The sequence below is a fragment of the Vespula pensylvanica genome, chromosome 2 (genome assembly GCF_014466175.1).
Source record: "Vespula pensylvanica isolate Volc-1 chromosome 2, ASM1446617v1, whole genome shotgun sequence".
NCBI classification, from domain to species: domain Eukaryota; kingdom Metazoa; phylum Arthropoda; class Insecta; order Hymenoptera; family Vespidae; genus Vespula; species Vespula pensylvanica.
The window spans coordinates 3,301,241-3,318,309 of record NC_057686.1 but is presented as its reverse complement, the minus strand read 5'-3'; the positions used below and the strand labels follow the sequence as shown (position 1 = coordinate 3,318,309).

The 17,069-nt window shown below is 36.3% G+C and overlaps 1 protein-coding gene across 5 annotated transcripts in view; it reads right to left on the bottom strand.

The window, feature by feature from the left end:
• LOC122637822 overlaps nt 1–17,069 on the bottom strand; it is a 231,169-nt gene that overhangs the window by 162,100 nt on the left and 52,000 nt on the right. For all 5 annotated transcript variants that reach the window (XM_043830218.1, XM_043830220.1, XM_043830222.1 and 2 more), the window contains one exon: nt 4,401–4,489. The gene's annotated coding sequence lies outside the window, so the exon portion shown is untranslated. The remainder of the gene's footprint in view (nt 1–4,400; nt 4,490–17,069) is intronic.

The following is a 17,069-nucleotide window of genomic DNA, read 5'->3' as shown; positions in this document are numbered from 1 at the left end:
TCTCTCTCTCTCTCTCTCTCTCTCTCTCTCTCTCTCTCTCTCTCTCTGTTCTTTATTTTTCCTTCTTGTTTAATTTTTTATTATTCAAATATTAAGAGATTCCTCTTCAAAAAATATTTTCCTCCTTCTCCTATAAAAATAATTATATGAATATTTCATCTCGCTAAGTATCAATTCTCCTCGCATTTTTGTTCCCTACAAATAAAAAGCACGATATGCGGAATTTAAGTGGAAAGGCGCAAAAGCATAGATATATCGTGCTATAATACCTCTTGATATAAATTCGATTCGCTGACGCGAATCCGCTATTCTCTCGTTGTTGAAAATCGTGCCGGCTCGATAGTCATTGGCTTTACCAAATGGACTTTCGAAACGGACTATCCCGCTTCTCGCTACTCTGAATTCAGGCTGTGGATCTTTCAGAGTCGTTTCGAACGCAAATAAACAATGACCAGTGAAGTACCTCTAGCTATTCGAAATGTATTTTCTTTAAAGCGACTTAGCCGTGTCTAGTTCGTATGGTAATAGAAGGAATTTAGCACGATGATAGAGCTAATTGTAGAACGAAGTAAGAGATGGATAGATAGATAGATAGATAGATAGATAGATAGATAGATAGATAGATAGATAGATAGATAGAGAGATCGATCGATAGATAGATGGATAGATAGATAGATACATAGATAGATAGATAGATAGATAGGTAGATAGTTAGAGAGAGGTAGAGAGAGACAGAGAGAGAGAGGGAGAGAGAGAGAGAGAGAGTCAGTTAAACAGAGAGGTGGATAGAAACGGAAGATCAATGCCCAAATGGTCGAATTCTGATCGTGCAACGGTGCGTGTAGTAGCAGCGAAGCCTACATGAAACATGGTACATGAAGAGAGAGAGAGAGAGAGAGAGTGAGAGAGAGGCGGAGGAGGAGAAAGAGAGAGAGAGAGAGAAAGAGGGAGAGAGAGAACGCAACTACATCATGAAGGTATTTCGAGGTGCGAATTCGGCTTGCCAATTAGCTCGTCCAAACCCGTAGGATGGGTGCCACGCGCTCTAGGAACCTTCCGACTGAAGCCTTCGTGCACCTGTGCACTGATATGCTAATCAAATTCCACGGGAGGATCTCGCTCCAAATGTGCTACCGTCGAAACTATAGAGAACTTACGGTGTCCTTTCCTTTGATCGTTATCTTCCTTCCATCCTTTCCAATTATTTGACAATGCAAGAGTATTGTCACTTCGCTTTGATTTCGAATTGAGTATAGATGTGATATAGTTCAACCTACGTATGCTTCAATATTTTGCGAATCGTCCGAAACGACACAATCGACAATTTGATACGACAGCAGCAATGGAGCGATCGATTGAAAATTCACGGGTGGAACAGTATGCCCGGTTCGGATATCGACGAACGTACTGGTGGTTAATGTGGTCGACGATAATAGATGACGTTCTCGGATGCGATATGATCGTCGAATGATCAAAATGGTAATGAAAAGCCGATATGTTGCATTGAAAAAGAACAATAAAACAGTACGAACTTGAAACGAAATGAAGGTTTAAATTGTACAACTCGCAATGAGAAATTGAAATAACGTTAGTGACAGTAATAGCAGGAAGTCAAGTCAACGAACGTTGTAGCATTCATCTCATCCGGAGAAATTAGCTTAAGCTTTCATCGAGAGCTACCGCAGGTAACGTTTCGGTAAGCGGAAGCGAGATTTGAGCGGCACCGGTGCGTAATACAAATAGACGAGCTTTTCCAGTATTAGCATCCTACTTGACACGCTGTTTGACTCGTTACATACGCTCGCACGAGTATGTAAGTAGAACTCAAATGAAAATAAATTGTCGGCCCGCTCGAAAACACTGTCGAGTTAAGGGGGAAGAGATGTCAGTATCCGCCATAGTCGTCGCGTAGCTCATCTACCTCATCCCTCTACTCTCCCTCTTTTCATTCTCACTCTAACTCTCTTTCTCTATCCCTCTTTTCAGACAGCAAAATTACTGGCCATGACGAATTTGGACTGCTGCTCTCTCGAATCGTTATCAAGGGTCCCTCTTGCATTACGTTACACCTAATAAGGATATATTGCCGTGACACCAAACATGTGCTACAAACGTGGGAAATATTCGTCAATTTTTTTAATCGTTATCTATTTTTATCCCCGTACTAAACTTTCTCGTCTCGTTTCAATAATTTCAAATGAAATGAATAATTTCGAGTTCGCGCAGTGAGATCGATAACGTCGACGCAGAAACCATTTACCAAACTCGTATTTAGATACTATTAACCGATACTAGACCTTTGTACGATGCAATCCACGGCTAAAATTAAACCCCTTCCTTTTCCGACTTCGAAAGATCAAGATGTTAACAGAGGATTGTTTGTATTCGGAACGATCGAAGAGTTTATTGCCTCGCACCTGCTAATTTCCTTCTGGATAATTTCTTTTTGATCTCTATTTTCTAACACGATTTCGATGTACCGAATTACTCTGTCGCACTTTAGAGCTTGCTTTGATCATGAATCCATTATTCATTCCGTTTATTCCATTTTCATCCATTAATTTTTATAGAAAACTCGTAAATTTATCCACGAAAAGAACTTAAAACGCTCTTTCACGATTATCTATCATAAATTATTAGGTAATGAAATTAATATAAAAAAGAAAATTATATTATCTCATTCAATGACAAAACTAAAGTTATGACGTTTGATTTTAATCATGGTTTTCCTATTTCGAATCGATCATTTCAAAGCTGAAACGTCTTCGTTCTTCTCCATTTCCCTATTTTCTGAAATGTATTGAGGGCACGTTGAACCGGGTTACTCGTTGCATAATAATCACAGACGCAATTAAGAGAATATAACAATGTATTTCTATGCTTTGTAGTCGTCTGTTGCTTTTAACCATGGCTCAGCTATTTTGCTATTTACTTGGCAACACCTAGGTATATTCTATAGCGCATATATATATATATAAAATCGATGTGTATATATATATATATATATATATATATATATATATCGATTTTATTCGTAACTATTATTATTTTCTGTCCAAATGAGAGAGAAAAAATTGTTGTATTTCGCTACAGAGATACATCAGTTTATTTATTATATACAACAGCCAATTAAACGCACAGAAAATATAAATAGATACGTAAATACACACATAAATACCACAAAGAACCGATTAAAATTTTAGTTTCCATTTTATATGTGCGATCCCATGCTTTTCGAAGAACAAGGAATCAATCGACCTCCTTTAAATGCAACAAGCAACGCCATTCCCCTTTTCGTGTGCGCCGCGTGTGCTTTGCGTTTCGTTCGGTCGAACGTTAAGAGAGAAAGAGAGAGAGAGATTCGAGTAACAATCGCAATTCGCATTCCACCAAGAATCCTGTAAAACGGCAGAAAGAGAGGAAAGAGAAAACTAGAAAATTCTCTGTCTCTATCTCTCTCTCTCCCTCCCTTTTTCTTTTTCTATGCCCTTATCCTTCTCTCTCGCTGTACTATCGCTCTTTTTATTTTTCCAAAGCACCAGTATTCTACGTTAATATCGATATTTTTCTACGCACGGTGCTTTCCGATGGAAACAACTGAAAAGGAATAAATCTTTTCGATCGATAGGATCTAATATTTTAATGGTTTCGCAGAGGTAAGCTTCTTGTATCTAGTTCCTCACGTTTGAATATAAAATACGATCGATAGCCGATTATCTTTGAACTTCATATTGAGTTAGTTAACGTTTCCGATACTTGTATACAATTTGACAGTTTTAATTAACTCTATCGTCGATCTGTCGATAAAATATTTTTTTAACTGAAACGATTATCCACGTATTTTTGTTGCGTTACTTTACTTGAAGAACAACATGTCGGTATACGATAATAGAATATGAGTATGCTTATCCGAAAGAAATAAAGATCTTTGATGGTCGATAAAAATATCTACTATTGAACTATTGTAGCCGATAGTAGTTCGTAATAAAATAAAGATAAGCGCGTGAAATCAAATATATAAATTCACCGATATCGCGACCCTCTTCCTATCTACTTGACTTATCGCTTATCGAATTCTTCGTTGACATTCTGAGACAGGGGAAGCGTTGATCAAATATTTCTCGATAAAAAATCCAAGATAAGGAGAACAGCACTCGTTGCATCCGATTCATAGAAACATATTTATAATCGTCAAATGCATGAATTACTTAACATCGTAAAACCAACTTGTATAGTTAAAAGGTATACGAAACTAATTAATGAAGGCTTTAGGAAATCGTTTGAAACAGAATTTTCTTTTTTATATCTTTCGGAATGCAGAAACGTAAAACTGGGATCAATATCACGAATATGAATATTTAGTATATGCGTAAATTTTATACTATCCTTGAACTACTTACGTAAAAGTCAAGCTCCAACGAATTCGTATCAAGATCCTTTATCTCGGTTGGCGTTCATAAGTCACGCTTTCAGTTTCAGGCCGCGTGTTCTGGAAAATAAACGATAGAAACTTGTTATACCAAATTCGTTCTCGACACGATATAGAAAATTCTAATCTAACGGATCCGGAACGCAGGAATGTCGTAACAGGTCAATTCGATTAATGATCGCTTTTCATGTAGATTTATTTCGAATTAATGTATCGTAAAAACTCGTGAAAAATATTTCAAAAGAAAAAGAACTACCGACTAAACGAATTTTATACTTGTAAAATTCTTTGTCGAATCAATGATATAGAAAAAAAAGAAGACGATTGAATTGGAAACCGTCTTATTTGATTTCCAATTCTGTGCTGAAGTCCGTACATTATTTTGATAGATACGCTTTTGCATCGTTATATAGTTACGAGTATATTTTTGGAGATACATGAAACGAACGTCGAAGATAAACGAAAAATCTTACGAAACTACGGTTACGCCTACTTTCTTTTTTTTCTTTCGTTTCCTCTTTCCACCACTTTTTCTTTGCCACATTCAATCTCTTTTGCCACGTTTAATCGCTGAGAAAGCCTCAAGAGATAAAACGATGGGACTAGTCGAGGTAGAAGAAGTAAGAAGAATAAGAAGAAGTAAGGAGAGAAAAGTAGAAGGCGGATTGTACAAAGAACGACGTATATTTCTTTCTCTTTCTCTCTCTCTCTTTCTCGTTCTTTTGCCCAACTCGAGAAATCTCTTAAACCCGAACCGATCTCTAAATCTAAGTAAATCGATTGCATAAGAAAAATAGATTAAAACCGACGAATGGAAAAATAGTATTGCCCATAAATTATGCGATTGTAATCTATTCATTAGTTATTTCTTCACTATTTCGTATTCGTTGATAGTATTCCCTTGTATCATTATTTCAATAAAATCTTTTTCAAATATCTTCATCTTTTACTAATATAAAAGAAAATAATTGTAATTAATGAATCATATTATGAGCACGCTAATCAAATATTCCGATCCTTTATCGAATAGCATAATTTCATCATTATTGAATCTCAAATATTTAGCAATTATAATCATTGAAGTTATAATCATTAATATAATTATATTGAAATATATGTACTAGCGAAATATTAAAAAGATATTGTATAAGTCGAGTTGATCAAAGGAAGTCAAAATCGTTTAATCGATGACGAGTACATAATTATATAGTAGTACCTACGTAAGCATTTACTCGTCGCACGCGATTCATATAAATAGGTACATGTTTCTATGCGACTACGTTTGTATATGCACACGTGCTTTACCAGTGCATACATATGCGTAGTCGATATAGCAACACACAAGCAATCGAATACGAGAGGATACCGCGTCACGCGTATAGCATTCATGTTAGACGTCTTCAGCGTTCACGGAACGTTTCACGAGCGTGACACGTTGATTGTCAGAGGCTCAACAGTGTTATAAAGGACCCATGAACCTCAGACGAATGTTATAATACCATGGAATACAACTCGTATTGTATACGAAATGACTCACGTTCGTTCAGTCCATGAAAATTATAAATCGCAAAAGCGATCTTGAGAAAATTTCAAATAATACGATAACATAAAATTATGCTATCGTATATATTTATATTAATTACGAACTTTGATTTCGTTTTACGTTATTGTATTAATCGTCCGTTTAAATCGTCCGTGCTTCATTAATAACACACCTTTTGTTCGAAAAATCCTTTTAACAAAAGCAACGGTTTAACGAGAGCATTTGTATGGAAAACGGAGACGTCTAATCTAACGGCATTAAAACGGAGTTGTAGAACGTCGAAATGTTCGTTAAACTAAACAGCCGAACAAAAGGAACGTATTAATGAAGTTAAGAAGCGACTAACGGGTGAGGAGTTATATCGCGTACCTACATACAAGATATACAAAAACTTGCTCGGAAGCTTTGAGTGTAAGCAATCTCTCACGTATTCTGCGTTCCGAGCTAATTCGCAAACTTTGACGAACGAGATTACATTCTGTACAAGCGTTTTTCAGAGAAATAAAAAAGTGAATTATTAAAAAATCTAAAAATACAAGAGTGCAGTAGAAAAAAATTGCTGGTGGTAGGAAAGAATATCTGAAAATTATGATTCAAGGTTCGATGAGTAAAAAAGATGAAGTTCGAATGAAAATAAAAACGATAAAACTTGATAGACGTATGAGTTTAAGCTGACCGACCGAACTGGAAAAGGGGAAAGTAGAGAATGGAAAAAGAGAAGAGGCAAACAAACTGCGTAATTCTCTCATTAATTAACTCGCTCTATTCTGTTTACACGAAATCTAAACTTTAACAAAAATGTGTACATAAAATGTGAGATTTCGAGATGAAGATGGGAAACTATTTCATTTCGTCATAAAATTGATAAAGTTATATTTTGGCTTCTGTTTGGTAAGTAAAATCTAATAGTTCCTTTGATATTCCAAAAAGGTCTTCATCGTACCGATAACTTTCCTGGCTCGCAGTCTCTTCGATTTCAAAATGTTTAATTCCTCTTTCACTAAAGTCGTGGTTTTAACTATTGAAAACAGAACTTTGACAAATGATTTAAAATACCAGAGAAAAAGTATCCATGAAGAGGGAAAATCCAATTTCGCTTGACAAACCAAACGTCGGAAAATGTACCCACTCGTATTTTGGATCTCATGGGGGAGGAGAAAAAAAAAAGACAAAAATATTCTTGCCAACGAAATAAAATTTGTCGAAAAATACTTCACTATATAGAAATCAATATTTATACATTTTCGACTTTATCGATCCTAGCGTTAGAAATTTTTTACAAAATTTAAATGAAGTGAATAACCACGAAAGTATTCGATCGAACATTGTCATCGTATATTCCGATAACATATTAACGACTATACATTTTTGATATTTTTTTATTTCTATTTTTCTGCATATATACATTTCTCGAATTTCACATGATTGAAAGCAATTACGATTGAATTCATGAAGATATGAGTAAAAGGGGAAAAATAAAAATAGAAAAAAATTCTTATATATTTCTCTTCGTAAATATAGTGTCGATAAACAAAATGTGATATTTCTCTCTCTATTACGCTACAAAGTTGTCCACGATGAAAGCTAACTAGCTTTCATGAATATAAAAGGGAGAGAGAGAGAGAGAGAGAGAGAGAGAGAGAGAGAGAGAGAGAGAAAAGAAGAGACATATGGAGAGGAAAATTTTTTTATAAATTCCTCCAACGTATACGCTGAAAAATGTCAAATTTAAAGCATCGCCTGCGTATATATGTACGCTTAAACGAAGTTCCTCGCTCTTGAAAGCGTAGATACGCAGGGTAAGTTCAGGCTTCTCAATCTTCGCCTCCCTCTTCTGCAAATCCTTGAAAATCAACAAGACATCAGACAGAAGAGATCGAGTGCATTTCATAGGAAGGAAAAACTCAGACGAGTACTTGACTAGTATTGATCGATGTTAGCTCGAACGATAAAAGTAAGTTCGTATTTGAATTTCGCTGCCTTGGCTCGATAAGGATAGAAAATCTTTCAATTTAATGGTGATCACGATTATAAAAAGAAAAAACAATATATATATATATATATATATATATATATATATATATATAAGTAAATAAAGAAACTTCGTGTTATTTATAAATAATATCGATTAAGCAAGAAATAATAATTGGATCTTTTGTACGAGGGTAGAAAATAAAATTTTCTCGAATTATCGTCATCTACGAGGTATAATTTTATGAAGAAATGGAAAGAAAAAAAAAGAAATAACATTATTAAGAAAGAAATAATATATTAAGAACGAAGAAAGAAAATAAAAAGATTCAGAGCACTGAGCTCGAATTTCGCAGCTAGTTAAATCACCGAAGAATCTTTCGTGGGAAAGCGATCGTCGACATGGAAAAGGAAGTCTAAAATCTGATATGCCTCGAGAGTTCACGTACTAGCATGCAGACTCCGTTTCTATTCTTGTGAGAGGAGCGCACTGACTCGATGCGGCGTACTCGCGAAAGCTTGCTATGGCGCACCAGTTTAACCGAAAAGCACCCGTCGAATCTTATTGAAACTTTTCGTTTGGCAAGAAACGTACCGTCGATTCGAAATTCAAAAGGATTCTCGAATAAAATGGATGGCGAAAAGGACGAAGATCGACAATTTTTCCAGGATTCTAGTTAAAACTTTCCCAAATTGTTTGTCTATATTTTATCCGATAAAAGGAATGAACTTTATTATTATCTATGATAGTATGGAAAGGATATTTTTATATCTTTTTATAATATAATATTTTTATAAACAAAAATTATTTACAAATGATAAATTATTGCTAATATATCTACGTATGTGTCGTATAGTGAGTAATAATGAGTTTAAATAATAAATTGCGAACGACGTTGTGGGACGTAAATAGTAAATAGAATTCTAGTATAAAGATATCCGAGCTATACAAGATGAAATGAGAGACTATGAAGGAAATAATTCGTACGAGCTTACATATAACCTACTCAACATCCCCTCTCCTATTTCCATATATATATTTCTCTCATTTCTCCTCACGCCTTTCCACTGAGCTCTATTCGACGCATATCATCTTACAGAGGCTATTATTAAACAGAGTATAATTATATCAAACGTATTGTTTTTATTAAAACACACCGTATGAATTTATAATTACGTTGATAAAAAAAATAATTACACCGATAAAAAAAGGTCGAAATTATTTTTCATCTTATAGATCATGTTTTAACATCGTCTATTATATCTATAGATTCATTTTTCATTTTCCAACTTTTTAATTTCGCACTTAAATAGAAATTCCTCGTATCTACAACTTTCAAAAGTGAATTCGATTTATAAACAGTATAATAGAAATATTATCAAATAAATGTTCGCTCTCTTATTTTCGTCTTCGCAAGGAGGGAATGGGTGATAGATAGAAAAGAGAGAAAAGGATCGTCGTATAATCCGTAAGAGGAAGCAGGGTAGCTGGGATGAAATCTGGTGCTGTCAGAGAGGACATGTGCAGAAAATTCTCGCGAAGGAAACGAGCGAGTTTATAGATGAGTCCGTCGGTATTGGAAAACCCGAAGATTGAGTTTCAACGAGAATTTCCAACCTACCTTTTCTTCCCTTACCGAAAAAATCAAGAGATGTTCTTGTCTCTCTCTCTCTCTCTCTCTCTCTCTCTCTTTATTTCTTTATCTCTCTCGATCTCTTTCTCTCTCCCTCCCTACTTTTCCCAGTAGATTTATTTTTCATAAATAGAGTACTTTCTGTTCCATTTATTTCTTTCATTAACGAGTACAGTACTTTTAAATCGATTCTTCTATTCTTTTCAATATATGAATCATAGATTTTCATCGACAAACTCTTTCAACTATTTTCGGTAAGATAATGTTAGAAATGATACAACAATAGGAATATATCGGAAGAATCGTGACACTTTGCTTTCAACATTGAGCTGAAAATAATAGAAAGAAATGGTCTATAGTAAAGGTAAAACGTGGGTAAAGAGGGCTGTTCGCGCGACAGCACTTAATCCGATAATTTATTTCCGGTCAACGAGCTTACGCTGCTCTTGTGTGCCACTAGATTTTCGTCGTTTGCTTTCAAGCTCAAAAGACGAAGTAACTCGCTCTTTCTCTCTCTCCTTCTCTTTACTCTCTATGCTTCGTCAAGATAGGCAAAGAGGAAAACCAGACGCTTCCAACTGCCGAACTCGTCGTTTCGAATACCAAACGGCCTCATTCAAAGTCAAAGGTATGGGAGAGCCTGTAAGACGATCGATGGAATTGATCGAACTGTCTTTAGATAGAACATTAAAAATGATCGAATAATACGACGAAGAAAATTCTGTCGATACAAGTTAAACAGTTCGAATGATAAATGAAAATGAACAATATTGAAGTTCTTACCTACTTGACTAAGGAGTACCGATAAATTAATAAGTTCGTTCTGAATATATTTCCAAGAATTATTTCAAGTTTCAACTTCATACATTAGGAAAGCTCTTCTCTCGAAACTTATTTTTCATAGTGCGATGAAATGCATCATAGGTTGATAACGTCGCTTTTAAATCTTGCGACGAATTTATCGTTTAAACCTATGGCCAATGGCAAGCTTCAAAGTGTATTCGTGTATCTCGAGAAGCAGGAGTTCCTATCTGCTAAGAGGATAGATACAGATAGAAAGAGAAAGAGAGAGAGAGAGAGAGGGAGGGAGAGAAAGAGAGAAAGAGAGAGAGAGAGAGGGAGGGAGAGAAAGAGAGAGACGAGGAGATGAGAGGAGATGAGAGGAGATGAGCATTTCAAAAGCCCATCAGGTTAATCCAGCTTGGCGGCGATCCAAAGGTAATCATGCCCAAACAACTTGATTCGGCTGCTAACGCCCTGAGATTCTCGCGCTCGGATAGATCGAAGATGCTGTGTAACTAGGAACCTCTCGACCAATCGTCTCTCTTGCGAAACAAAGGATAATTTTTACGATTTCATGTCGTTCCTCGCAATGGATGAAAATGGGAGGTTGAATTTTCTGTTTCTTCTTTCTGTCTGTCTGTCTGTCTCTCTCTCTCTCTCTCTCTCTCTCTCTCTCTCTCTCTCTTTCTCTTTCTCTCTCCCTTTCTCCCTTTCTCCCTTTCTCTCCTTCCTTTCTCCTTTGAACGTCGACTCTCAGAATATACGGACGGATCTACTTTAGCAGTCTGTGGCTCTAGGGGAGAATTAATTAGAACGAAGATCGCACAGCCAAAGATGACCCAACCGTACCGATGAGCGAATACGGAAGAATCCCAAGACTCACTGGAATTTCACAGTTGTCTCATTAACGGACGGAGATCGTTTCTCAAGTTACACCCGAAGAACGAATTCCGTTCGGTAAAGGAAGTTTAGATAAACGTTCGACGGTAGAGCACACGGAATTATTGATTAATATAAGAAAATACGATCAAGGGTGTTTTCTTTAACAGAAACTAGAATAAATGATACATAAAAATTTCATTGATAAAGGTACATAAAATAAGTTCATTGAACGTTAAATCTTTCAGTTCAATATTTAATACGCAAACGGAAATAAATAATAAAACATGAATAAATATGCATACTTAGTTTTAATATAATAAATTGTACGAGTTTCTTTTACGTAGCGATTCATCTTTATTTTCATAAAAAAAAAAAGACAGAAAAAGAACAAAAGAAAGAAAGAATGAAAGAAGAAAGAATTTGTACGATGGTAAGAACGTGGAAATGTTGTCGCGAAACAGACCACGACACAATTTTAATGACCAGCAACCGACATCCTAGAAAGGCGAGCAATGCTTTGAAGTTCCACCTTTACCAGTCCACTATTTCTTCGCTCGCTTCGTCTTTTCTACTCGTATCTCGAGATTGTCAAAGAAAAAGATGGAGAAAAATACGGCAACAAACATCTCTACCCATTCGCATTTTAAGCAAACCCGACCGTTTGACCCAGGTCAGGGGGTTGGGCCCCCTAGATCTCCCAGAGAAAAAGCTTTACTTTATCAAGAGCTGAAGAGATCGGATACCATATTTCTTTTTCAACTACGAATCTTTTCCTTCGTTTTCCTCTCGCCCTTCTCAAACAACTCTTTGTTACTATTGTCGCAATGATTACCACAATATAGAGTTGAAAGATCGGGTAAAATTTTGTCAGATTTAGCGTTACCTATAGATTAAGAAATATTTTTCAGATTAATACTCGTTTAAAAATTATTATGATGTACGATAGAACTTCAAAGAGAGTTGAAAACTTTCATTTCTATCAAGTTACAACAAATCGTTTGATTATCATTACCTACAGTTGAAAGATCGGATAAAATTTTGTTAGACTTATCGTTACCTATAGATTAAGAAATATTTTTCACATTTATACTCGTTTAGAAATTATAATTTTATATGCAGAACTTCAAAGAAAGTTGAAAAATTTTATTTCTATCAAGTTACAGCAAATCATACACTTTTCCAGATTCTGCATTCCGATGCATGAGACTATCTCGATGGTTGTGCTTAAAAGGAAGTTCCGAAATGCATTTTGCCTCCGGAACGGCACGTACTTTGTTCTGATATTCTATCGACCTGAGATTAAAAAGTAAGAGTACTCGGATCTATATTTTCTATCCTGCTTCTATACCTTTTTCCGTTATCTCTTTCACTCTCCCTCCCTTTCTCTCGATCTCTTTTACACGAATGAATACGAAGAAATATATACGCAAGTACATAGGATTCTTTTTGGATGGGATCGATTTAAAAAAAAAAAATGTAGTAACCTTTATAAATACACGACGAAGTTCCATTCCTACGGACATCTTTAAATCGTTAAAAATTCTTCTTCTCTGAGAAACACTAGAAGACGTCTTTTACATTCGATCGCAATTCGAACGAACAGAAACATCTGACTTTCATAGATTTTCTTGGAGTATTTCTCTCAAAATTCACAACCAATAGGAAACAAAGGAAATAGGAAGTACAATCGAGACACATTTTGAAATTACAATCGAGGTGTAAATTATAAACGAGCTTCGCGAAGAAAAAAAATAATGAAAAAGAAAGGAAGGAAGGATAGTTGATTTATTTTTATGACGCATTACATCTCTACGAAACTCGCTCGTAATTTCACAAATGCCAAGAAAGAATAATCGCGAGATCGTTCCTCGCGTACATATAAAATTTACATACATACGTACTTACTTAACTGTATACATACAAACAAATTCTGACGATTAATTACCCCAGTGAATTAAACGACGCGAAGAATAAACATCCGCGTCCTAAATATTATTTTTTTTCCGTTGTAACCATCTTTCTATCTCTCTCTCTCTCTCCCTGCATATATATATATATATATATATATATATATATACATATATATGATATATATATATATATGAAATAATAAAAATGCGGAAAAAGTATCTAGATACTCGATATTCACTCTCCTCCATTATCCATAAATTTACTTGCCAACAGTTTCCCCTTTCCTCATGTTTACCAAATGTGCTAAAAGTTTGCTCGCTGCAGTACTGCGAAACCGACCGAACTCGGCTCCTCATTAGTGAACACATTCTAGATGCACTAGTCTCAGTATAGGTATACGTCGAACTCTTCGATTCCTAAAATTTTATTGACTGACAGAAATAATTTCGATGCAAACAAAATGTCGAGACATTGAACGGTCGAAATATTTCAATGGCCATGGCTCATCGATCTTCTTCGACGTACATACTCGAGGAGTTCAATGACCCCGTGGAACACTTGGAATAAAATAAAATAGAGAAAAAAGAAGAAGCAAGGAAAAAAAATGAAAAATAGATGATAGAAATAAAGTAATAAAGAAAAGTGCGAAGTAGAGATACGCTTTTCGTTTTGATCCTTCCTTCGTATGTAATATTGTAGTGTATCTGTGTGTATATATGTGCATGTATATATATATGCCCTATCCACGATAAATGTCATCGTAAAAAGCTACGCGCGAGCATTCAAGAAGCGACCTATACGTCGAAACGATGGGGTTCGACTTGACGACGCTTTCTCATAAAACTTATCTTTTCGTTTAAATTATTCGCGGAGTAAAAGAGCGACCCTGTAAAGGGGGAAAGGAAAGATAGAATAAGAAGAGAGAGAGAGAGAGAGAAAGAGAGATAAGATGGTCGGTAGTGAAGAAGAAAAGAACGAAAAAAAAGATCGGATAAAGTAAGTTTGAAGGTGTCCTCGAAGCTCCGCGTGTAAAACTTCAGTTTCATCTTTTCCACACGTAGCAACGTAAAGAGTTTCGTTCGTAAGGCAAAAAGCTTTGATCTACGAACTGGAATTAAGTATCGAATGGGTCGTACAACGTTGCGACTGCTCGTCTTCGTGCATGTTTTAACTTCTCAGTAAAGAAATAGAAAGAGAGAAAGACGAGGAGAAAAGGCTGAGAGGGACCTTAGCAAAAGGCAAAGGAATTCAAGCAGTCGTTCGTTCGACGAAGAGAAGGATGGAAAAGTTTGAGAAAGAGAAAGAGAGAGAGAGAAAGAGAGAAGAAAGGACATTTTGAAAGTCTCGAAAGGCGAAAAACATGGCAGTCCTGCGTACATACTTGTTGAAAAAACTTTTACATTCTGGGTGTGTACCGCAAACCAACTACCGAAGGTAGACCGCAATGATTCGCGAGTGTCCCATGCCAAAGAACTTTTTCACACTTGCCACGAAAGCATTCCAAGGCCATTACAGTTTTATATAGTGTAAAACGATTCCTTTAAAAACACGTTATGTTATTTGCGATCGGTCTTATATCTGATTTATCTTTCCCGTCGAACGAAACGAATCTCTACTAATTTCGATTTTCATGAATGTATATATGTGCGCGCGTGTGTGTGTGTGTATCGTTGTATTTTTCCGTAGTCCTCCCTCCCTAAAATGTATTATCTGCGATAAGAATAAATTCCATCCACATCAATTGCCATTGAAAATTCTATAGAATTCACACCTCTCTTCGTTAATGTCTAAAAGACGGCACTTCGTTCTTGGAAAAGTAGGTCTTCTCGAACAAACCAGGAAGAGAAGAAGAGAGGAGTGTCTCCGATAATAATCTTCGTCCACATCCTGTCAGGTCCAAGACGATCTCCGTGCAATTTGCTCTAACTGTAGAAAGGATAGAAACGGGAAAGAAACTCTTGAACATTAGTGAGAGAGAAAGAGTGATAGAAAGAGAGAGAGAGAGAGAGAGAGAGAGAGAGAGAGAGAGAGAGAGAGAGAGAGAGAGAGACAGAGATAGAAAGAGAGAGAGAGAGAGAGACAATAAATGAAAGAGAGAGAGACAAAGAGATAAGATAGTTATATAGTCACGTACATATGTGTTCATACGTGTGCATCTACCTCGGCGTATATTTTTTGAGGACAAAAAGGAAAAGGGGAGGGAAATGGGGGAGGAACGAATTCGACTAACAATATCGTATCTCTTGAAAGTACATACGTGCGAGGAATATCGCGTCCTGTCGAATGGCCAGTGGCGAGTATTCGCGATACGCCTCGACGTAGGTATCCAACGCTCGTAGCTACGACTTCGAACGGCAAGCGTCCGATCCAGACACGAAACATCGATAAACCGTTGCAGTATAACGCGAGCTACGGTTTCAATAAGATCCGTTCTCCTTTTTCTCTCAAGGAGAAGGGGGAACGAACGAACGAACGAACGAACGAACGAACGAACGAACGAACGAACGAACGAACGAATGAACGAACGAACGAACGAACGAACGTGGCTATCAGGGCGCGATGAAAACGACATGACCGACAAGATTTTACGGAGATTTCGGATGCATTTTGTATTTTTCGATTCATCAACAAAGAAAACTTAACTCATCCTATTTTTCTCAAATACTGTTATTCATTCGAAATGTATAATCATTATCGTTCGTTCTATTAATCATTCGATGTAATTTAGATCGATAGCAATATAATTAGAATCTATACTAAGGATAACTATAGGATAATATTTCTTGAGTTTCGTGTTCCGATCGATTTTTTAAAGAAAGAAGCGAGAGATTTTTGTGAGATCGTTGAACGAGAAGATAGCGGAACCAGCTGCTTTTAGTAAAAGCGTTCATTCATGAGAACTACAAGGACGGTTGCATATTTGGCACAGTCTCAAAGAATGCAGCCGGTGTCGAGGATCGAAATATTTTTCTCTCGACCGTAGCACGGTTGGACGGACCACTACTTGACAGATCATTCGTCACACGTACGAGCGATGTCACATACCGCTTGTGTAAACGTCCGGCCGAAATGTCGTCTCGTCGTCTCGTCTCGTGCGGAGAATAAGACCTCTCGACGTAACTTGGAAAAGAGGGAGAGAGACAAAGCAAAAGAGAGAAAGGAAGAAAGAGAGAGAGAGAGAGAGAGAGAAGAGAGAAAGAGAAATGAGAGGAAAATGGCGACACGGAATATCCCAATTTAGACTCTCGAGAAGAATCCACCCACGCGGTCCATGCTATTTTTAGCCGACGTTCTTAACTCGGCTCGCTGCTGCAACTCTCGACGATAGTTCGACGTTTTTTCCTGCGAGAACGACGCCAAGAAAATCTCTTCCGGAAAGAATATATGCCAGTGAAGAAGAGAGAGAGATAAGAAAAAGAAAAAAAGTAGAGTAAAATAAGGATAGCGAAGAGAGGAAGTAAGAAAAAGAAAGAGAGAGAGAGAGAGAAAGAGAGAAAGTAACATAAGGAAGAAGGAGAACAGGAGATTCTAAATGTCTTACATCGAGCTACACAGCGCAAAAGGTTGTTCTTCGAGCAAACTTATTTTCAAGCTGGATTAGCTAGGAAATGCATTGGTAGAGAACTATCTTCGTATCTTCCTCTATCCTTCGTCTTCTTCTAGCTACCGTCTAATTTATTGGAGTTCCTTCGTATGTACATATATATATATATATATATATATATATATAGTCTACATATGTAGATAACTATATGTACATATATATACATGCAAAGAAGATCTAACTTATCTGGATATGAAAGCTTTCTGATATTTCAATTCTAGAATCGCCGAGAACTCGTAGTAACAAATTACAAAGTTGGACCTTTCTAATCCCTCATCCATCCATTTTGTTCCTATTGTCAATTCTTCTTCG